We start from the raw sequence: 24,477 nt of genomic DNA, 5'->3' as shown, positions 1-24,477 counted from the left end.
GCCTTTCATACATGCCGCCACAACTTGATTTAGCGGACATATGAAGATGAGTGCTAATTGCTATGCATAAACATGATTGACAAAAGTCGGATCCAGGTGGAGTCGAACCACCAATCTCCCATACAAAGCAGTTTGGGGGCTCATTCCAATACGAGCATATGGATCCATCATAGGGTTCAGACACATCTAATAACAAATTCATTATAGTTGAAAAAGCCGGTTTATTTGTATGTTATAAAATGGCCTGTTCATCCAAACAAATTATCATGTGCGACTGACAGACTCTCAAGAAAAAGAAAGCTACCTTACACATCACTCTGTTTTCAATATTCCTACAATAAAAATATCTTATTAAAATTAATTGTAAATCACGGGCCTAAATTTACAGATCATTCTTTTTTGAAAATTATATCATAAACTGAAGTTTATTAAAACATTTTTTGTCTGAGGAATAAAATCATGAAATTCCATTTTATCCCCTAAAAAATACTCTGTCTCTCAGTACAATAAATAGGAGTTCATCGGTACTTCTAACAAGAAATTGTGCTTCTCCATTGATTTTGTTGAGTGAATTGTCTACCTGTCAATAATTATATTATAGAACACATCTTCATTCTCTTCTTTCTTTCATTCCCTTTTCTTCATCCTCAATGAATAAATAAATTCACTTTGTCATGTGATGAAGAGTAGTGAGTTAGGGTGTATGCCTCAATTCCTGCTACTCTGAGATATGCCGCAGCTTCTAAATTATAAACATGGAATATCCGATTTACAACCAAGTGATATCAAACACATTTCATGTCAACTAGCATCTGCATTTTTATCTATTGTCTTCACAAAAGAAGTTAACTGTCAGATAATTTGGATGATCCAATACCAAATCAAGTCTGTTATTATAAAGATTTAATGCTTTGAGCGGAATGAAAAGGTACAAGCATTGTTGGCAATCACAAATCACAGAAAATAGCACTATAGCAGTCTAATCTAACTCCGCTATACAACAGTGCTATAGCACCACTATTTAACAGACACCGGGTATTAATATGTTTAACACTTATAAACACAATACCGAATCGACGGTAATCTTGTGCTCATCTGAGTCTAATTGTAACATGTGTAACACTACAAAATCAAGTGCAGGCTCCTACAGTTGCAAACAGAAATTTGATTGATTTCAAACATATCCTATGTGTCATTTAACTGTGAAAATTTATTTCTAGAAATCACAAAATATATCCTAAATGTATCATTTAACCACAAGTTTATTTCTAAAAATCGCGAAAAAATGGTAACGGATATAAATAATAAAATATTGATGTAAATATTGCTCGTGACTGTCTTAAGTGAATAGAATGAACATATCGTAGAGTTCAATTACAGAAATAGCCTTCAATTCATAGCCTTCAATTTTAATCAATACACCACAAGTAATGCCACAAATTCAGGTTAACAACATAACCATGCACCTTGTCATCGCACTGTGTACCTCAATGTGTTGCCGATTATGTTTTGTTAATTAGAATCTTGTTATTAGTATGTGTGGCGCATAATAGTAAAGGAAAGCAACATAATAGAAAAAGAGAGGCTAGGAGAGACAGAAGAGGCAAGACACACAGCAGAGAGGGGGAGAGGCCAGGCAAAGAAATAGAAGAAAATGTCTCCAAACCTATCTCTCCCTCACCTCTCAAAACAAAATAACTATAATTTTATTAAGATATTTCAGACCTGGCATGCAAGCGCACCTGACATGGCAAAGATCCCTTAACTAACACAGAAACAGAACAAGTACCTTGTGTTGATGTAGTATACGCTCACATGCTCACAAGGAATAAAAAAACATACCTCCAACAAATTCTGTATATATACTTCATCGAATGCCATGAACCAGCTGCAACTGTCATTCGGGATAAAAACATATACCTCCAAGGCTTCCAACAAAAGCATCAAATGACCTTCCCTGCTTTACAAAATCTTGATCCTCTAGCAGCAATCAAGTCTTCAAATTTCACTTTTACAAGATGTGTTCCAGGTCGCACAAGCAAAGAGTGCATAACTTGAAATGGTTGATAATTCCACACATTAACAGACACGAGAATCTCAATAGTGCTTAAGGAAACTTTCTGGTTAATATTTTCTCATTTGGTATAATTCAGGTTCAAAACACTGAATAAAAAACAATACAATATAAACCAGATATCAAGTTCTTTCTCTCAAAAAAAAAAAACCAGATATCAAGTTACATTTGCTATTGTATTAGGATGTTTGCATTTAAACTCAATTAAAATTTTAGTGTAAACATAGAGTATGGAATTGACAGTATCTCCTCTCATCAGAGTCTAATTGTAGAATGTGTACCACAACAAAATCAATCACACACTATTAAAGTAGAAAAATTTGCAAAACTATACTTGATTGAATTCAAACATACCCTTAATGTATTCTAGAATTCAACATATAATTGTATTCTTTCACTGTAAAAAAATTATTTGATATAAAAATAATAAAATAACTCAATGATGAAAATATTGCTCGTGAGGTGACCGTCTAAAGTAAATCGATTAAACGTATCGTAGAGTTTAATTGCAGCCATGGCCTTCAATTTTAGTCAGAAACCACAAATAATGTCATGAATTCAGGATAGAGAATAAATCTGGTAATAATATCATAACAACACAACCATGTACCTTCTTATCGCATTATGTACTTCAATGTGCTGTCGATTGCTTGTCGAATTAGGTTTTGTTTATAAGAATCCTTCATAATAGTAGAGTAAAGGAATGTAACAGAACAGAGAAGCAAGAAAGAAAAGAAAAAACAGAGACAAGACACACGACAGGGAGGGAGGGAGGGAGGGGGGGGGGGGGGGGGGATAAAATAAAATGTCCCCAAACCTATCTCCCCTCTCAAAACAAAATAACTGTAACTTCATTAAGATTTTTCGGACCTGCCATGCAAGCGCACCTGACATGGCAAAGATCCATTTAACACAGATACCTTGTGCTGTTGTGTATATACTTCACACTCACATTACATGTATCTCACGCAACCTCGACTTCTGATCCCACCAATTGAAATTCACAAGAACAATATACAGCCAACAAATAAAAAACAATTCAGATTTTTAGGACCTGCCACGCAAGCACGCCTGGCATGGCGAAGATCCATTTAACACAGATACCTTGTGTTGTGTATATACTTCACACTCACATTACATGCATCTCACGCAAACACGACTCCTGATCTCACCAATTGAAATTTCACACGAACATATACCGCCAACAAATTCTGCAAAGAGAGTAAATAAAAGAATTAATATAAACTTAATCAAATGCCATGAGCCAGCTGTAACTGTCATTTGGGATAAACCTATACCTCCAACAAAAGCATCGAATGACCTTCTTTGCTTCAGAAAACTGTCGGACAAGTTGAGCAGACCAGTCCTGAAACCTTCATCCTCTAGCAGCAATCAGGTCTTCACATTTTACGCTACAAGATCTATTACAGGTCGCACAATGCTTAAAAAGAGTGCATAACTTGAAATTGTTGATCAATAGTAGAAACTACATCAAGAGCTTTGAAGATACACTGGACAGAGTTTTTTACAAAAAATCTGCACTCTTCAGCTAGTAAGCTCCTTGGCATATTATACAAATGGATCGTACAATAAAATTCCACACATCCAAAGGAAACCCAATTACAAGTCCAACAAACAGCTTATAACAGACGCAAAATGTCAACCATACAGTCCAACAGCCATTTTATGTTGACAGTTATATATAGTATTGAATGAATACGGATATCAGACATGATTACAACCATGTAGATATGTACTGGAAAATTATCAAATAAAATTGGCAAATGAGAAGTTGAGATTATACGTATCACAGTTCAAGTGGTCATGAGGCAACAATATATGCATTGCGTTTTAATTTATTGTATTCACCAATAAGTTAGCTGCCTCATCGGCAAGATAAATGATTCAGTACCAATTCGACTGTGCAGAATCAAAGAAAAGCTTATGATAGAGTTGTCAATTGCAAGTGCAATACTCAAATTTCACTATGCTATAACGCCACAATAGCGGCTATTTGACAACACTTTGTTTTAAACAGCGGATTATGTGACAGAAGTGATTTGTTCAAATTTTGCTATGCAATAGTGCCAAAATAGCCACTATTTGACACTAACTGAGAGCAATCTAACTCTCTATTGAATCTAATCGTAGCATGCATAAAAAAAAAAAAAAGGCAACTCGGTGCACTAAAGCTCCCGCATACGCAGGGACCGGGAAGGGGTCCCACCATTCGGTGTATTGTCCGCAGCCTTACCCTATTTTTTACACAAGAGGCTATTTCCAGGACTTGAACCCGTGACCTTCCAGTCACATGACAACAACTTTACCAGTAGAAAACTTTGCAGAAAACTTGAACCCGTTACCCCTCAAAACCAACTGCATTTTTTTATAGTAGAAAACTTTGCAGACATGTTATTATTTAAACAATCCAGACATGGTCAATTGAATTTAACCGTACAAAATTGATTCACAAAAAGCAAAAAATATGAAACTACATCCGTCCGTATATTTATAAGACCCTTTTGATAAAAGCACAAGAATTATGAAAAAATGTTCTTGCATTAAATTAGTAAACAATGTACAATCTTCTCAAAATTATCCTTCAATTATTAAGAGAGAGAATTGATGAATCTTGTAAACTTAATATTTGAAGAGGGTCTTATAAAATGGACAACAAAATTTGACATTTTTATAAATAGGGACAAAGGTAAATATAAATAATAAAATAAAATAACTTACTGATGAAAACATTGCACATGTCTATCTTAAACACAATGAAGTGTATCGTAAAGTTGAATTGCAGCCATACCTCAACATGTTGCCGATTGATTGTTGAATTAGGTTTAGTTAATTATAACTCTTGTAATTAGTAGTGTACGCATCGTGCATAATGGTAGAGTAACGAAAAGTAACAGAACAGAAAAAAAGAGATGCAAGAGGCAAGACACACACACAACAGAGGGAAAAGATAGAGAGGCGGAGAAAAAAACTATCCCCAAACCTATCTCTCTCTTCCCTCTCAAAACAAAATAACTGCAATTTTATTAAGCTTTTTCGGATCTGCCAAGCAAGCGCACCTGACATGGCAAAGATCCATTCACAAATCTCACAGGAATTCAACAAATAGCACCTTCCTCTCTCTCTCTCTCTCTCTCAACCAAAAACTTCCGATCTCACCGATTGAATTCGAAAGTTATACAAAATATAACAACATCTAAAGGATTGTTACCATAAACTGAAATTATTAACAACTAATATCGTGGTAATTGCTCTGATTCAACACAAATCTCCCATCAGTATCTCCAACACATGGAAAAACGATCATCGATTCATCAGTAGATCCACTGAGACCTACAAACAAAACAACGGAATCGATTAAACGAAATTCAAATCGATGCATCTCATCACAGAAACTAAAGAGAAAAAAAAAACAAAAATTAACTAACCTTATTCGATTCAGGATCAGGTGGAACGAAATTGAGATCTCGAAGATCCATGGATGAAACTAGAAGTGAGAATTGGAGAGAAAAGGTGGTAATAATAGAGCTATTTTTCACGCGGCAAATTAGGCGAAGGTAAGAAATGGTTTATCACCGGATTATATAAAGTGAGTGATGGAGAAAATAAACAGCTGAGATTAGTTGGTGACAACTGTATCAACGGTCCAGATTGATTAAGTTGGTTAGGCGGTGTAAAGAAATGAAGGTTCTCGATAATGATGACCAGATATTTTTGTCTGACACGTGTTTTTCGTTTTTTTTTTTTAAGCTTTTGGGTTAACCCAAAAACTAATACTACTTGTTTGGTGTTGATATTTGAACCCCTGATTTTTATATATACATCTTTACCTTGAAATAAACTAGATCGTCTACCCGTGCAGCAGCACGGGTCATATATAGCTAAAAATATTAGTTGAACTTCATTCTAATATGTCAAACGTAATTAATACAACTTATGCGACAACCCGTGCGCTATAATACACATAATTTTTTTGACTAAGATGACCTTAATATTATCTTTTTAACATCATTGTCAATGTTCATACATTATGGAAAATTTCTTTGTATACGACATTGGTAGTAGTATCATTGCAATTACCATTTTCATCGGTTAAGATAACATATCAATTTCAATTTAGATTTCCATTTTCATTCTCGTTAACTTTCCTTCCTAGTAAATGAGAGTGTATTTCGATCCACGTATATAGGTCGGAAATGCATTCAGGTACCTACATACCCAATCTTATGTAACAGGGATTAAAGAGTGGATTATTAGTTTATTTTAAATGTCATTTACCTTATAACACTTTACTATTTTGTATTTAATCTTGTTTTGTGCCGCATATGAAATCAATAAGATAGTGATAATTTATCACAAACTTCACCATTATTATTCAGCAAGACACTACCAATTTACAGTGAAGAATTGTAGTGGGCCCACAAAATAATGTGCTATCAAGATGGACAAACACTAAACAAAGTTCCATCAAGAATCTTGATATCTTATGCTTCGGTTTACACTGCTACACCTTAAACAGTGGTTGTCTTTACGCCCATCATAACAGAAGACCAAACCTACTACAAACATAACTACACTAATAGGCAGTACAATGTAATGACACCAAGAAAAAAACCATTGTCACATACACTATCATAGTTATCATATCAGATCCACCATACTCCAATGATTTAGTTCAAACCACCATTGTCATAGTAACAGAATTTTGAAATAAGATTGATAGTACAAAATTAAAGATTACAGAAGTGTTCAACACCAAGAAGTTTGTAACATAACCAAATTAGACCATTACAATGTGGCAAACAAAAGAGATATAACAGCAAAACCACTAAAAAATTCATCAAAACACATAAACTCGTCAAACTAAACCAACAAAGGTCCCTGCTGCTACAAAGAAGCATCAGTTGCATAGTCATAAGGCACCTCTCACAAAAAAAGCAACGGGAGGAGAATTGGATATCATAACTATTGAAAGTGGAAGCTAAGACTATCAAGGTGAACCTTAGGATTATTGCACTTTCGGCAAGCAGCGACAATGGTCCTGCCAATGTCTGCATTGAAACAAAAAATCAAAGGTTTATAAGTTACTTAATATTCATTCTAATATCCATAATAAATTTTGCTAATTAAAGGAATAGTTGTGTGGATGCTACAAAATCTATTCAAGGCAAAGAATAAAAGGAATTGGTGGATTGACAACAATCAATGATCATGGAATAAGCATGTGTCAGAGTTTCCAACAGTGGTCAAAACTTACTAATATTGATCTTCAATAATTTCATAATTACATATATTTTACTCTATTGAAATCTTAAATGATTCTCATGTTTTTTGACAGCAATCAAAGGTAATGATGTTATTTAAATTATATAATTGGAGGGGTTAGAACTCAAAAGGGAGTGGTTACACATGAATTCAAAAAACTCCTTATAAACAAATTTACTTTTACATAGTAGATAAAATTTCTAGATGTATCAAAGGAAGAGTAGTAATCTTTAAGTTTCTTTGATTGTACACAATTCAAGTAGTTCATTTCATTCACAATATTTTCTCTACTTCCAATTCATACCTGAAAATTCTTATTTCATCTTCACCTTCGAGATCTCTGCAAATGTCCATTCCAAATTTGTTGAAGTGGTCCTCAACCTATCATGTCCGAACATATAAACTTAAGTATTCTTAATTCAAATACGATCTAAAAACACATTAACTACCAACACTATATAGCAATTTGAAAATGAGATACATAACACCATCTGCAAAGACACATTCTCAACATAAAATATCATGCTAAATAAACCTTTTGGGTTATAGGTTGCTTTAAGATCCAAATGTGTCATACATTTTTGGTTCATGCCTAAAGATTTTATGAAGAATCCTTTTTCAGAAAATGATATAATTGAGTTTAGAATTGTTCAAAACTGAAATTCGTTTCAGTTGGCAAGCTATCATAAGAAATCACAAAAAGTAAAAGGTAATCAGTTTTTGAAACGTTACCATCAATTCAATCTGTCCTTTGACGCGGTTGATCAAATCAGATTCAAAACGAAGAATCTCAGGGGGGGCTGCCTTTTCATTACGCCAAGCTCGCTTGAGAAGCTCAACATCAGTCGTCGAAATCAAGGCATCCTAATCGTCAGTGAGTGATGATTGTTCTCCTTCCACAAATCTAGAACCCATTGATCAAATTTACAATGAAAATGTTCTGCAAGTGTTATTTTTCAATTTTGTTGCTCAATGCTATTCAATAAAAAGAACCAAGAGCATGGCCACCTGAAAAAAGTTAAAGGAGAGAATGTATTAATGTGTTTTCTGTTCTAACCTTGTTAGATAAAGTGATGGAACATGAACAGTGTCAGAATGATGTTCAACATCAGTCAAACCACAGATAATTATATACTCCCTCCGTCCCAAATTGTATGTCACTTTAGAAAAAATATTTGTCCCAAATTATATGTCGCTTTACAATACCAATGAAAAATTAATATTACTTTTCCTATTATATCCTTAACTATTTATTACTCTCTCCTTTCAATTCCTTCATTTATCTTTCCCATATCATTTATTGAGGATAATTTTGTAAAACAACTCATAATATCTCTTTCCCACACAATATTAATTACATTTCTTAATATGTGTGAAATGCCCAAAACGTCATACAATTTGGGACGGAGGGAGTAATTTTTAATTTTTTTACTACAATATATAAGGTTTTAAATAGAGGTCCGTGACCACAGCCTGGACTGCGACGTGATAACCTTTTATGTTATCGAAACAGGAATTCGGCCACGACTGAAACCGCATTGACTGCATCTCACTGCAACACTAAAGATCGTGATACAACCACGGCATTTACCACAACTAATGTTCAAAACATTGATAATTTACTAATTAAACAAATAATATAGAGACATTTGATACACTGGGCCGCGGTTTCAAATCCACAATTCCCAACTTCTTAGCACTTAGTTTCTCTGAGTTTCGCTGCACTATTCTTTAAAACCAATAATAATAATCAGTAGACTTAAACATGGTCATTACTGAACCATAAACATTGCCATCAAACCAACTACAAAATATACTACCCAGTACCCATAAAACACATTATATTCTTATAATCACCCAAATTCAATCAAATTTACTTACCCGTAAACAAACACTGAAACACATAATTCAACCAAATTGGAATAGACCGAATCCACTAAATTGATAACAATGATTGAATGAATACCTGCTCGTTCTCAATTGACTATTTAGTACACCTCCGGTGCTGATAAGGCCGGGACCGTGGCCGTCCGTCTCAGGTTTGCCGACGCGGAAGAGAAAAAAGGTGATGCTTTTTTAGGGATTTGAATTTGATTTATCGGGAACAAATATCAAAGAAATACCTGGTCTCAAGAAAAGGAAAAACGACGGCGGTGTGTTGAGGCTGAGGTGGACGGTGGCGGTCAAGTCGACGACGGCGAGGGATGAGAGGAGAAACACGATTGTGAAAGTAGAAAAGACGTATGGAAGAGAGTGAAATTTTTCATTGGCAGAGAGAGAGAGAGAGAGAGAGAGAGAGAGAGGTGTAGTGAAATGAAGGTAAGCAGAAAAGAGTTTCACAAAAGAGTGTTTGGAAAAGAAAAAAGCGTGGAAAAAGAAAATATGTACATTGAAAAAAGATCAGATAATAACAGCTGTTTTGTTTTTGTGTTTCATTTTTCAAAGAGTGTGATTTGATCTAACGGCTGATGTGCTAATTTTTCTAATTACAATGATCTAACGGTCAGAATAAAATGGAGCCAAAAAAGTAGGGTTAGAGGTTGGCAATTAGAGTTTGCATTGCTGCTAGGATTAGATATAAAGGATAGCATTGCAAATGATTTGAACATAATGTATCGAGACATTCATCAATGACACATTAGGACAAAACTTAGTTGTGTATTTCAATTTTCAAATATTGTATGTCCTGCTCCTCGCTCATATATATCAAAAGATTGTTTGTCTCTCAAAAGATCACTTGGTTTCGAACTTGTTCTTGCACCTTGAGGTCTTCTGTTTGAGACTTGGACATACTTTTAAAAAAAAATAAAAAATTATTTGATATGCATAATGTTACTTAAATTTCTTCTCCATGAACTTATATAAAGGAAGGTAGTGCTCTAATTAAACTTGCTGTTTTGATGATGAAATGGTTGTCTCAATTGTCAAGTATGGTTTGAAACTCGGTATTAGAATTCAAGAGAGCTATGCTTCAAACGCATGATGATCTTATCACCCTTTACTCATTCTAATTTGAAGTTAGAATACATAATTTTTGCCTTTACAATTGATTTTTAAACTCAAATTTATTGTTTATCATGTTCTTAAACATAATCAATATTACATAACCAATTTATTTATGGAAAATATTAACTTGAATATTTAAAGCACAAGTTAAAAAACTAAAGATAAAAATATTTTCTTGAAACTTGTGTATTCAATGTTGTAAAAGTTTAACAATTTATATTTTTCAATACAAATTTATTTATGAGTAAATAGGCAATTACCCCCTGAAATTGTAAGTTTCGTCAATTATACCCCTAAAATTTCACAACGTTAATCAATTTACCCCCTCCGTCAAATTTTTCTGTTAGTGAATATGACATTTTGCAAATACCGTCCAAAGTTTTGCACTTATGTGCAAAATGCCTCCCGAACTTAAAAATTTATATTATTTTCTCATAAGTGGAACACTAGAATAAATGAAAATACACACCATAAGAACAAAAAAAGTTGGCTCTATGGGGTGGGAAAAATTTATATTATTTTTTCATTACTTTTGGCTTTTTCCTTCTGTGAAATCTCTTGCTCACTATTGATATGTATAGAAATTATATGATATAAGAGTGCAAATGACAAAGTCATTTGTTCCTGTGCTGATATTTTTTGTTTTTCATTAGAATAAGATTGTAAGTACTATAGCCAACATGTTGGGTGCGTTTGATTGAGAAGATAAATTGTGAAGAGAGAAATAGATAAGAGAGAGTTTGAAAAGAGATAAATAAGTGAGAAACAAAGTTGATTTGATAGGTTGTTTGATATAAGAAAAAGATAGAAGAGATAGAGAAGAAAGAAATATTGATTATATTGGAATGTACCAAAATACCCCTAAGTGAAAAGCCTTATATAAAAATTAATTTAATGTTTTTTGAGCCATTTATTTAATTTTTTAAATAACTTGAATCAAGTTTCTAGTAGTTTAACCTATTAGATTATTTTTTTAATTGAAAGTAATATATTATATTATTTTTGTAATTTTAGAAATTATAAATTTGAATTGATAAATATTGTTATTGTAATTTTTTTTGACAGAATTGTTATTATAACTTTTAATTTTAAATTTAATTGACTAAATTAACCTATAAATATTCATAATTAACCCAAAGACCATCATAGTATATATACACGTTGTTCCTTTCGTCTCATCCACAATCACTTTTTTTGTTAATATTAACTTCTCTTACTATAGACACAAATGTTCAGTTTTAAATTAATATAGTTTTTTTGATAAGTCTATCAACGATTGTTATTATTAAACTCCAATTTGTTTTTAACCTCTGTCTTCTATCGACTTCTTTTACAGATACAAGGCAATATTTAAGCTGTAAATTTTTTGGCCACTAAGGAAAATTCCAAAGAGTAGAGAAGAAGCTTCTCTCCATTATTTACAGAGAAACATGGGTATTAATGGAAAAATGAATTAACGAATCTTTCTCTCTGTTTTTTTCGCAGGATAGAGACGAAGAAAAAAGGTGTGGGACCCACGCTGATTTATTCTCTCGCACCTGTTTCTCTCGTGTGCCAAACGAAAGAAGTTGACAGTTTCTTGGCTGTTTCTCTCGTCCATCTTTCTCTCTCTCCCCAACCAAACAGGTCGGTAATAATTACTTTTCTAATTCAAAAGAAATATGAAAATTAATTTATTGGTTCTCAACCAGTTTCCATTGATCTTGAATTTAGAGCAGTCATGTTCTAGTGTTTGTGTTTATGGTGTGTATTTTTCTTCCACCTATTAAAAAATAATATAAATTTTTAAGTTCGTGAGGCATTTTGCACATAAATGCAAAACTTTAGGGAGTATTTGCAAAACGTCATGTTCACTGACAGAAAAATTTGACGGAAGTAGTAAATTGATTAAAGTTGTAAAATTTCAGGGGTAATTGAAATTTTGTTAATTTCGATGGGTAATTGACGAAACTTACAATTTCAGGGGATAATTGTCTATTTACTCATTTATTTATTATTTCCTTTCTTAGTTCTTTAATTTGAGCCGTTAAGGGCACAAGTTTATCATATTAGGAGAGGAAAATTGTTTTTCCACATCAAGTTCTGCTTAAAAACACATGGAAAATACCATTTTATCCCCAACTGTAGTTAACAGCTGTGAAGCCCCGATACTTCAAAATGGATGACGTACCGTATCCCCTGCGTATCCTGCACCGATACCTGCCCGATACTTTCCGATACGTATCCGGAGAGTATCTAAATATTAAATTTTATTTTTTTAAAAAATAATTATCCGATACTTTCCGATACATCCCGATACGCACGGATACTTGTGTTTTTTTATATTATTTTGATTTCTGTTTTTTTTTTTTGTGTAAAAAATAAGAATAAAAACATTATATTACTATAATATATATATATTTCCTTTATCTTTCTTTGGTGCCAGTACGACCCACACCACACCACACAACCAATTGCATCTTTCCCTTTCTAAGAAATTAGGGTTTCAACTTTTTCTTCCAAAGTGGTCGCCGTCCACTTTGGCCACCGTCGAACTATCCAAAAGCTTGCTTTAAAGCTTCCTGTGCAACCTTGTTCTTCCTCCTGTTGTGAGAGAAATTTGAGTACTTTCTCTTTTATCCATTCTTTGAAAAGAAACAAAATGGATCCAAAAAGGGTAGAAGATTTGGTTTATGTGCATATTAATCTTCGACTATTGTCAAGGAAAGAATGTGGATATAAGAAAGGACAATCAAGAATGTGGGACATTAGAGGAGATGCGCATGAACCGCTTGATGGTGTTGGAATTGAGTTAGCAGAGTTGTCTTTGGATGAACCGGATTTGGAAGTTGATCTGTATCTTGATGATGGGAATGGAGGAGAGGAGATGTAAACGTCAGTTACTTGTTAGTGTTAACTCTTAGTACTGATGTGTTCTTTTTTTGGATATAGTGATTCTTTTTTGGATCGATATAGTATATCACTAACAAGTTCATTTTGGATATAGTGTAGCATTGATGTATAACACTGATGGTGCTCTTAATTTTGGTATATATTGCGTATGTAATTGACTAATGACCACTCTCTTAATCGTCAATATTATATTTATATTAATGTGCTACGAGTCTGGTTTCTTGTGTTTGTTAATATACTTGCATAATAAAAAATGGTTATAATTATATAGTACATTTAATTATATAATTTTTTTATTAACGTATCTCAGCCGTATCGTATCTTGATTTTTGAAATTTTGCCGTATCGACGTATCGGTGCAGTATCGTATCCGTATCGTATCTCGTATCCGGGCTTCACAGGTTAACAGTAACCATTGTTTGATTCCTCAAAAGCTAATACACACCCACAGGCTCATCTGCTGTTATAATCAATTTAGTATATGCCTTTTGAAAAATCTGAGACATCCGGTGGTAACTTGGCAGAAGCCATGGATGGTATGCTTAATCATGATGCAATTCTGATTTGGAAACACGTGAACAGATAAACAAAACATAGCACTTGCAAAACCAACAAACTTAAGTAGCAGTACACAAAATGTTGTAAAATTATGAGTAAAGTATCTCTATAGATGATAATCTTCATATAAATAAAAACATCAACTAAATATTAAAGAGAATAAACAAAAGGGATGTCAAGTAATCTTGTCCTCCTTTTCTGCCTCAGCAGCAGCCCTCTTGAGCCTAGCACCCAAACGACGCTTGTTGGTGCATCCAAGGCGAAGCTTGTAATAAGCTTTGAATGCCTTCATTACAAAGTTCGTTGAAGAGCCCGGTTGGCTATTATGTCTTGGCAATTTGTGTGCAAAGCAGAGATGAATGGTAGGAAATGATAGGGGAGGTGTTTTGTATGTTGGTTTGGCTTGGAAGAGACATTCAGTTACCAAAACCGTAGTTCTAGTACTTATTTCAATTATTTAAACAACAAATAATATAACAAGGTGCACCCTATAACAATATGTTATTTACTGTTTTATTCTTTTAGATTAACACATTGTTGATAGCTAACTATTTTTGCTATATAACATATTAATAATTAAAATTTAAACACATTGTTTATCATATCATATTAGTATAAAAGAATATATATTAAGCAAAATTTCACATTTACATAATCATCAAGCACCAAGATCTATTGCAAAATAAGTGCATATCGTTCATGGAAACCCCAATTACAAGTCCAACTAACAGCTTTATAACAGACGCAAAATGCCAACCAGTACTGTCTAACTGCCATTTCGTGTCGACAGTTATAGTATTAAATGAATACGGATATCAGACATGATTACAACCATGTAGATATGTAATGGAAAAATCAAATAAATTGGCAAATAAGAAGTTGAGATTACACGTATCTGAGTCCAAGTGGTCATGAGGCAACAAATATATGCATTTGCGTTTTAATTTATTGTATTCACGATTAAGTTAACTGCCTCTTTGACAAGATAATTTAGTTGATTCGTTACCAATTCTACTGTGCAGATTCAAAGATTTTTGGATGGAAATGAGAAGCTGATAATATAGTTGTCAGCTGGAATTTGCTTAAATTTCACTATGCTATAACGCCACAACAGAGGCTATTTGACTACACTTTGTTCTAAATAGCGGATCATGGAACAGAAGTGATTTGTTCAAATTTTGCTGCGTCATGGTGCCACAATAGCCGCTATTTGACACCAACTGAGAGTAATCTAACTCTCTCCTGAATCTAATTGTAGCATGCATACCATTACAAAATCAAGTGCATTTTTTTATAGTAGAAAACATCGCAAACATGTGTTAGATTGAATTTAAACAATCAAAACATATCCTAATTATATAATTTAACAGTACAAAATTGATCACAAAAATTTTACGTATAAGACCTTTTTAATAAATACACAAGAATTAAGAAAAATTGTTTTTCTTGGATTAAACTAATAAACAATGTACATTCTTCTCAAAATTATCCTTCCGCCCTCGATTGCTCCATCAATTTGAAAGCAAGGAACTCAAACCCGATTGCGACAAAAGGTCCGAAACCCTAAGGTCTAAAACCCTAACCCACCAACTCCCTCCCTCCTCCCACTCCGGAGAAAGACCTCATACTCTTTCTTTTCGAGGATGACGCCGGTGAATGGTATATTTTACCATTGGTTTATTCCCATTATCCCATAATTAGCTCTCTATCGAGAATTGGTTACTCTTCAACATAGAAGGCACTTCATTTAATCAAGGAAATCACAGTTGGTAAAGTAGTGAAATTTTGCAACCCATCAGACAAAATCGTAGACATCACACAACAATCTCTAGAACATGAAATCTTCAAATCTTGCACTGAAAAGGGATATGTTAGTGACGAAAGGCAATATTGAAAACGCAAATCAGTATAGAAAATGAACAACGTAAAGAAATTTGGACTCCAGTTCACATATGTAAAAAACAGATAAAATAATATATTCAAAAATTCACCGTCTTTGTTACTACCATTATAAACACGAAATAAAAAGGTTTAAAGAGAAATGGTAACATAAACGAGAGTTTACCTGATAATAGATAGATGAAAGAGTGCAACGCAACAGAGAGGTCAGATCTGAAACTGCATGAGATGATGAAAGAGAGTGGTTAAACAATAAGATTATGGTTACGATGAACATGGGATTGGAATTGAAATAAACTAGTTTTGCTATAAAGGAAGAAATGGTTAAGGCAGCTGCATCAAGAGAAAGAAAAGGACGGTTCATTTTGAAACCCAAGTAGTGTGGTAAAAGATAAGAAAAGTGACATTGTCCATACCAACCGAGCTAAACTCACAAGAATAAATTTCATTCTTTTGTTAATCTACTACTTTTTAAATAAGTAAATCAACTAACAGGTCAATACATCTATTTAATCCTTAAACTATTGAAAGACAACTAATTTTGTTAACGAGGGACTAAATAGTTGTCTGAAAAAATAGTTTAAAACTTTAGAATGATTTTAAAAGTTTAGGGTACCCTTTTTAGAGTATCCAAAATAATTATTTTTGGTATAGATTTTGTTATTTATGAGAAGTGAGTAATGTATTTTATTATGGATCAATGTTAACTAGTGTCCCAATGACATTTTTTAAGGATCTTAATTTAAGAATTATTCTTTTAAAAAGTTAATATAATGATTTCCAATGCAGTAATAACAGGAATTTTCATAAATACTTCCTTATTAAGTCCGGAGACACTTGTTAACATTTTCATGTTTGTAGTTCTTCAATCATATACTAACCTTCGTCTTTAATTATAAGATTCATTTTTTGTTTCTTTTTATAAGACTCTTTTCAAAATACATTAATTATTTCTTCACCAATATACCCCTATTTATATTACATATTTTTCTTCAATATATACTTTTGGAAACATTAACAAATCCTTTCTCCTAAAGGGTAAATTTGTGAAATAATATCAATTGTCAATAAAATTAATAGAATCAACTTTCTTAATTTCGTGCTTTTAACTTAATGTCCTATATTTATGGACAGAGGTAGTAATACTGTATCAATTTAATCATCTATCCATGAATTTCAGATGGCACATCATTCAGCTTAGACCTAAAATACATGTTCTTCTAGAGTTGCATTCAAAAATCTAATTAAAAACGATCAATCCTTCTAGCCCAAGTACTCAAATAATAGGTTTAATTGCACTTTTGGCCCCCTATCTTTTGAAAAGTTGCGATTTTGGCCTCCTAACTAATTAAAAATACAAAACAGCCCCCTATGTATTGGATCTTTGGCAGTTTTGGCCTCCAAGGCCACTTTTGACTTAGTCTTCGCTGATGTGGCACCCACATCCCTTAAATGAAGCAAAACTGTCAAAGATCCAATACATAGGGGACTATTTTGTATTTTAATTAATTAGAAAAATAATCGCAACTTTTGAAAAGATAGGGGCCAAAAGTGCAATTAAGCCAAAATAATAATATTCAGTGAACCGTGAAAAATACTAACCCAATAGAGAAAAAGGGAACATGTAGAATTGTTCATGATTTTCACAACTTAAATAAGATTTCTCACCACCCAATCCTTGTATGCTATAGACTTTCCATCTAATTAAGCTCGACATCAGTACCATTTCTAATCAAATCATTTCTACATGAATTCACAAAAAGTGAAAGTAGCCTGCTTTTAAACTCTCTTATAGCATACACCTCTAACACGTATCTGGGCCTTTCCATTGAATTACATGCTGCCACAACTTGATTTACCAGACAGATAAAGATGAGTGCTAATTGCCATGCTTAAACATGATTGACATAAGTCGGATCCAGGTGGAGTCGAACCACCAATCTCCCATACAAAGTAGTTTGGGGCTCATTCCAGTATGAGCATATGGATCCATCAGAGGGTTAAATACTATTCTAAATTTTAAACAATTAACACGAGCTCAAAGACATTGAATAACTATAAATGGCCAGTAATAGCTGTAAAAGCCAGTTTGTATGTTCGCATAAATATAAATTGCCTATTTATCCAAACAAAAATAAATTGCCTATTATCCAAACAAATTTTACCATACCCTAAAGAAAAAGAGATCTACTTTACACCTCCGACTGTTTTCTAAGGGTGTGTTTGTTTCAAGTTATAATTGTTGATTCTCGGGAATAAAATGATAAGAATGTATATGCCTATGTTTGTTACAAGTTTACTAAATTTTATTCCTGGGTATAAAATGATAAAATGTTCCTGGGAATAGAAAAAATTTCCCAAGGAAAATGGTGGGAATAAAGTTCCCATAGAGATGGGAATAAATTCATAAATAGTTTACCTATTATAATCCCTATTTTTATGGTTCCTAGGAATATTAAAAAGCTAACCAAACATATTTTTCATAAATTCCTTGGAATAAAATTCCCATCTTTATATTCCAAGGAATGTTATTCCTAGGAATAAATTTGGTAAACTTGAAACAAACACACCCTAACAAAAATAGACCATGAAAAACACATTTTCTCCAAATAAGATAAATACAAACAAACAAACGCATTTTGTTTGCAGTTTTTAAGAATATCCAAAAGAGAAATACTAAAATCTAAATCTATAATCTGGCTGCTATCTGATATTTAATGGAGCCCTAGGGACTCGGCATTGCTATATAGAGAACTATTGTCCCCATATTTGTTCTACATAAAAATATTATCGGTTCACCTAAAAAAGAAAATTATCTGTTAAAAAATGTATGTTAAGCTTGAAAATTATAATTTACAACAAATTATATATCACAAGCCAAAATTTACTATTCATTCATATATCTTAAGCCTAAATTTAAGATTCATTATTTTTTTAAAATGATTAATGATATCATGAAAATCATCCCGAGAAAAAAATCATGAAAACACATTAGATACCTTAAAAAGATACTTTTACCCCTCAGTATAACAAATAGTATTTCATCAGTACTTTTATAACACATGACATTTGTGCACTTTACGTAACATTGACCGTGTTGAGTCGATTACGTAAACATTGACTGTGTTGAGTTGATTATACACCTGTCATTATTAACACTACATTTAAAATTGAAAATTTTACTCCATGAAGCAAATTATAGCCCCTATACTGAAAGTGTAAGAGAAGAAGTTAGTGTCTGGACCAGATTGAAAATCATCAGATTAGAACTCATCTTCATTCTCTTCTTCCTCAATTGAATAAACAAATTCACTTGCGGTGCATGCTCCTCAATTGCTGCTATTCTGAGGAATGTTGCAGCTTCGAATAATATAGGTGAACTGATATACAATGCAAACAGACACAAGAATCTCAATGGTGCTACTATTTTAAGGAAACTTTTAATTGATATTTACTCATTTGGTATAATTCTAGTTCAAAACACTGATGTTTATCCTTTGAAAGGAATTAATGTTCAGCGTTGTATCTAAAAGAGTAACCTAAAGGGACCAAATTTTTCCTTGTACTATCTGTTAGTGTTCAAAACAAAATTGAATCTCATAAATCTATAATATTTGCTAGGCTCCTCATTTCAAATGCATTTTAGACTCATGTGAGACAACAAATTTACCAAGTCACAAATTGGAAGAACTCAATTAGCAAAGGCCAAAACTAATTAGTCGGAGATATATATACAGGTGATGAAAGTTAAATTAGAGGGGGATATGACGGTTATGAAACCACCAACAGCAATGGAAAAGAAATTTTAAGGTTGCTTTATATAAACGACCCCTTAACCCGGGGGAGCAACCTCTCCCCTGTTCGTCATCGACAAGACTCCCTGAATAAGAACCATCATAGTATCATATACTCTAATGACAGCTCTTTTCATTTCAACCTAGGTAAGTAAGGTAGGTTGTGGATACTCTGATCATCTCACTGAGAATTAATTAGAACTACATCCCAATATCACTAGAAACTAGTCAATAACTTATGAAACTAAAAGCCAAATTAGTGACAAACCTGTCACATAATACTCACCTATTGCTAAAGTTGATGATAAGAAAATTTTAAGAAAATGCAATATAAACCAAAGATATCAGGTTACATGCTATTACAAAATTTCCAAAGCATGCAAAATATTCTCTACCAACTAAAAAATTTCCAAAGCATGCAAAATATTCTCTACCGACTAAAACAGAATATTTTACATGCTTTAGAAATTTTGTAATAGCATGTAACTTGATATCTTTGGTTTATTTGCATTATTTCTTTAGCACTAGGTGAGTATTATGTGATATATCATACGAAGTGTAGGGGGCAGCTGGTCACTGATTTGGCTTCTCAGTGACCTACCTTACTTACCTAGGTTGAAATGAAAAGACCTCATTAGAATATATGATATTATGATGGTTCTTATTCAGGGTGTCTTGTCGAAGACGAACAGGGGAGAGGTTGCTCCCCCGGGTTAAAGGGGTCGTTTATATAAAGCAAATCCAACCTCCGCAAAAACATTAACATGGATGAGTAAAATACAATGAATTAAACAGATTTATACCGTGTTCACAGCCCAAGGCTATAAAAAAATCCACCAACAGTACGGAATATCTCAATGTACGGCTAAGAGACACATGTTTGTACACAAGCACAACCTTTAATGTTGATGCACCAAACAAAGCCAGTTACAACCTGGAAAGAAAATGAACTGTATTAGAAAATAATGCAATTTCCATTTCCAACAGACATACTGGCATTGAATATTTGGACTATATTATAATGCTACGCTTAATGAAGGTAAAAAGCAGCTTAATCAATCATGCCAAACAACGTTTTTAAGTACATAAGTTTTCAAACACTAACGAGAAATTGGATTCATCCTGATAAAAAAAATGGAGCCATCCAAAACAAACGCTAGTAGAGAAACGCTAGTAGGCAGATATGAACTTTAAAACTCCACTGTAAAGAAACCAAATAAAATATAACTATCCACTGCCTGCCATGAACTAGTAACAATCATTCATGGCAAAAACAAGTACCTCCAATAAAGCATCTGATGATCCTCCCTACTTCACAAAACTTAGAACAAGTTGTAGAAACCCACCCTGGAACCTTAGTAGCAACCATATCCTCGGAATTCACCATTTTATTCTAGGTCGCATTATCAGCTGGCACAAACTACACAACTACAGTGCCTACAGTTTTTTACAGCCATCTGCAATCATCAGCTAGCAAGCTTTCATACAACATCTGACACATCGCAAAAAGCCCAATCACAAGTCCAACTAGCCGACCAGTTTCAAAGTCAATTTCATGTCAACTGTTGAGTAGACGCATATGTGTATCAATGCTCTTGAATCGACAAATATATACATCTGTGTTTGTATTGAGTAAGTTAACTGCTTTCTCAGTCACATAATTTGGATGACCCAATTTGACAAATATATACAGATTTAATGCTTTTGAGTGATAATGATATTAGTAGTGTTGTCGATCGCAAATTGCAGAAAACAACAGCTTGATCAAATTCTGCTGTATAGCAAAAACTATTTAACGACACTTAGTATTAGTATGTTTGACACTTAAACTCAATTAAATTTAGTGTAAATATAGAGTATTGAATTGACAGTAATCTCGTTCTCATCAGAGTCAAGTAGAATGTGTATCAAAACAAAATCAAGTACACGCTATTATAGTAGAAAAAATTGCAAAAATCTGCTTGATTGAATTCAAACATATCCTTAATGTATTAAAATTCAAACATATCCTTCATATATTAGAATTTCAAACATATCCTTAATGTACTCTTTCACTGTATTTCTAGAAAACACAAAATATACTTAAATGTAAATAATAAAATAACTCAATGATGAAAATATTGCTCGTAGTTCGTGACTATCTTAAGCAAATCAATTAAACATATCAGAGTTTAATTGCATCCATGGCCTTCAATTTTAGTCATAAACCACAAATAATGTCATGAATTCAGGAGAGAATAAATTCTGGTATCATAACAGCATAACCATGTACCTTGTTATCGCACTGTGTACTTCAATGTGTTGTTAATTGCCTGTTGAATTAGGTTTTGTTTATTAGAAGTCCTCGCAATTTTATGGGTGGAGCATAACAGTAAAGGAAAGTATCAGAATAGAGAAGCAAGAAGAAAAGAAAGAGAGAGAGAAGACAAAAAAAAAAAAAAAAAAAAGAACAAGACACAACAGAGAGGGAGAGGGAGGCGGGGATAAAAGAAAATGTCCCCAAACCTATCTCCCCTCTCAAAACAAAATAACTGTAACTTCATTAATTTTTCGGACCTGCCATGCAAGCGCACCTGACATAGCAAAGATCCATTTAACACAGATACCTTGTGTGGTTGTGTATATACTTCACACTCACATTACATGTATCTCACGCAACCACGACTTCTGATCTCACCAATTAAAATTCACAAGAACATATACAGCCAACATATCAAAACAATTTAATTTTTTTGGACCTGCCATGGCAAAGATCCATTTAACACAGATACCTTGTGTTGTTGCGTATATACCTCACACTCGCATTACATGTTTGTCACGCATCCACGACTTCTTATCTTGCCAATTGAAATTCACACGAACATATACTGCTAACAAATTCTGCAAAGAGAGTAAATAAAAGAATTAATATAAACTTGATCAAATGCCATGAGCTGGCTGTAACTCATTCGGGATGAAACCTGTACCTCCAACAAAAGCATTCAACGACCTTCTCTGCTTCAGAAAACTGTAGGACGAGTTGAGCAGACCAGTCCTGAAACCTTCATCCTCTAGCAGCAATCAGGTCTTCAGATTTCACTCTACAAGTTCTATTCCAGGTCGCACAATGCTTGAAGTTGTTGATCAATAGTAAACTACATCAAGAGCTTTGAGGATACACTAGACAGAGTTTTTTAAAACAATCTGCACTCTTCAGGAAGTAAGCTCTTTGTCACCTTATACAAATGGTTCATACAATAAAATTCCACATCCAAAGAAAACCCAATTACAAGTCCAACTAACAGCTTATAACAGAATCAAAATGCCATCCAGTACTTCCCAACTGCCATTTCATGTTGACAGTTATAGTATTGAATGAATACGGATATCAGACATGAATACAACAATGTAGATATATACTGGAAAAATCAAATAAAATTGGCAAATAAGAAGTTGAGATTTTACGCATCACAGTCCAAGTGGTCATAAGGCAACAAATAAATGCATTGTGTTTAATTTATTGTATTCACCAATAAGTTAACTGCCTCTTCGGGAAGATAATTTAGATGATTCAGGGCCAATTCGACTGTGCAGATTCAAAGATTTTTGGATGGAAATGAAAAGCTGGCGATAGAGTTGTCAATTGCAGATAGTGGAACAAATGCAATTTGCTCCAATTTCACTATGCTATAACACAACAATAGCGGCTATTTGACTACTTTGTTCTAAACAACGGATCCTGGAACAGAAGTGATTTGTTTTAAATAGCGGCTGTTTTACAGTCTTGAAAATAAAGACGGAGGTAATATATAGACTATGTAGCGACCCTTCTGATAGAGACCACCGACACCAAAACTTGTGATTATTTACAATTATATCACTTTATTAAATTTCTACCAGAGGTTTTTCAGTGTTTGTGTGTGCTGTGTCTGTGTCTGTGTCCGTGCTTCGTAGTGTATGGATGTAAACAATAAAATAACTTATCGTAAACAAAATGGAGCGTAATCAATAACATATCAAAAAGTTCAATTGCAGCCATACCTCAATGTGTTGCGGATTGCTTGTTGAATTAGGTTTTGTTAATTAAAATTCTTGTAATAGTGTACGCGCCGAGCATAATAGTAGAGTAAAGAAAAGCAACAGAATAGAAAAAGAGACGCAAGAGGCAAGACACACACAACAGAGGAAGAGAGAGAGGGGGGGCAAATAAAAAAACTGTCCCCAAACCAATCTCTCTCTTCCCTCTCAAAACAAAATAACTGCAATTTTATTAACTTTTTTCGGATCTGCCATGCAAGCGCACCTGACATGGCAAAGATCCATTCACAAATATCACACAAACTCAACAACTACCTTCTCTCTCTATCAACCAAAAATTTCTGAATTCGAAAGCGATACAAAACATAATCACTTACTAAAGAATAATTGTTACAAAAAAACTCAACTAATTTTGTGTTAATTGCTTTGATTCAACGCAAATCTCGCATCCGTATCACCGCGATGTGGAAAATAACCACGATCATCAACAGATCCACGGAGATCTACAAAACAAAACAACAGAATCGATTAAACGAAATTCAAATAGAGCTACTACAGATATTGAAATTCAAAAGTAGAAAATCAGCTAACCTTATTCGACTCACGATCAAAGTGAAAGAAATCGAGATCAAAAGAGAGAGTTTCAACGACTCAACGAAATCGATATCGAAGGAGAAAATTTACAAGTAATCGATCGTTGAGAAACAGATCGAGGTTCCATTGAGGAAAAATGGAGCTGAAAATTGGAGAGAAAAGGACAAAAGGTGATAATAATAAAGCGATTTTTCACGCGGCAAAAATTAGACGAGGTGAAGGTAAGAAATGGTTTAGGAGGTGTTTATATAAAGTTAGTTGTGGAGAAAATAAACAGCTGAGATTAGTTGGTAACAACTGTATCAACGGTCCAGATTGATTAAGTTAGTTAGGCGGTTTAAGGAAAAGAAGGTTCTCGAT

At 33.4% G+C, this 24,477-nt stretch overlaps 3 long non-coding RNA genes across 8 annotated transcripts; all 3 read right to left on the bottom strand.

Annotated features, from left to right (window-relative positions):
• Positions 1-2,901: 2,901 nt before the first annotated feature.
• On the bottom strand, positions 2,902-5,681 carry LOC112418721 (uncharacterized). The gene is made up of 3 exons (XR_003008769.2): positions 5,521-5,681; positions 3,373-5,425; positions 2,902-3,285 (listed from the first exon to the last, which is right to left on the bottom strand). It is a non-coding gene; the product is annotated as an uncharacterized lncRNA (long non-coding RNA).
• Positions 5,682-6,702: 1,021 nt separating this feature from the next.
• Positions 6,703-8,492, bottom strand: LOC112418723 (uncharacterized). The gene is made up of 3 exons (XR_003008779.2): positions 8,090-8,492; positions 7,662-7,738; positions 6,703-7,143 (listed from the first exon to the last, which is right to left on the bottom strand). It is a non-coding gene; the product is annotated as an uncharacterized lncRNA (long non-coding RNA).
• A 10,198-nt stretch (positions 8,493-18,690) lies between these two features.
• LOC112418720 (uncharacterized) lies at positions 18,691-24,341 on the bottom strand. 6 transcript variants are annotated; one of them, XR_003008763.2, is made up of 7 exons: positions 24,115-24,338; positions 22,473-24,026; positions 22,278-22,386; positions 21,779-21,818; positions 20,788-21,123; positions 20,310-20,440; positions 18,691-19,092 (listed from the first exon to the last, which is right to left on the bottom strand). It is a non-coding gene; the product is annotated as an uncharacterized lncRNA (long non-coding RNA). The 6 variants fall into 6 exon arrangements; XR_005645695.1 differs by having other exon boundaries at positions 20,788-21,818; positions 24,115-24,340; XR_003008764.2 differs by having other exon boundaries at positions 20,788-21,818; positions 22,299-22,386; positions 24,115-24,340.
• Between the last annotated feature and the right edge of the window lie 136 nt (positions 24,342-24,477).

This window comes from Medicago truncatula, chromosome 1, assembly GCF_003473485.1.
Source record: "Medicago truncatula cultivar Jemalong A17 chromosome 1, MtrunA17r5.0-ANR, whole genome shotgun sequence".
Lineage (NCBI taxonomy): Eukaryota > Viridiplantae > Streptophyta > Magnoliopsida > Fabales > Fabaceae > Medicago > Medicago truncatula.
Note: the sequence above shows the minus strand (reverse complement) of the source record. Positions and strands in the feature narration are given on the sequence as shown.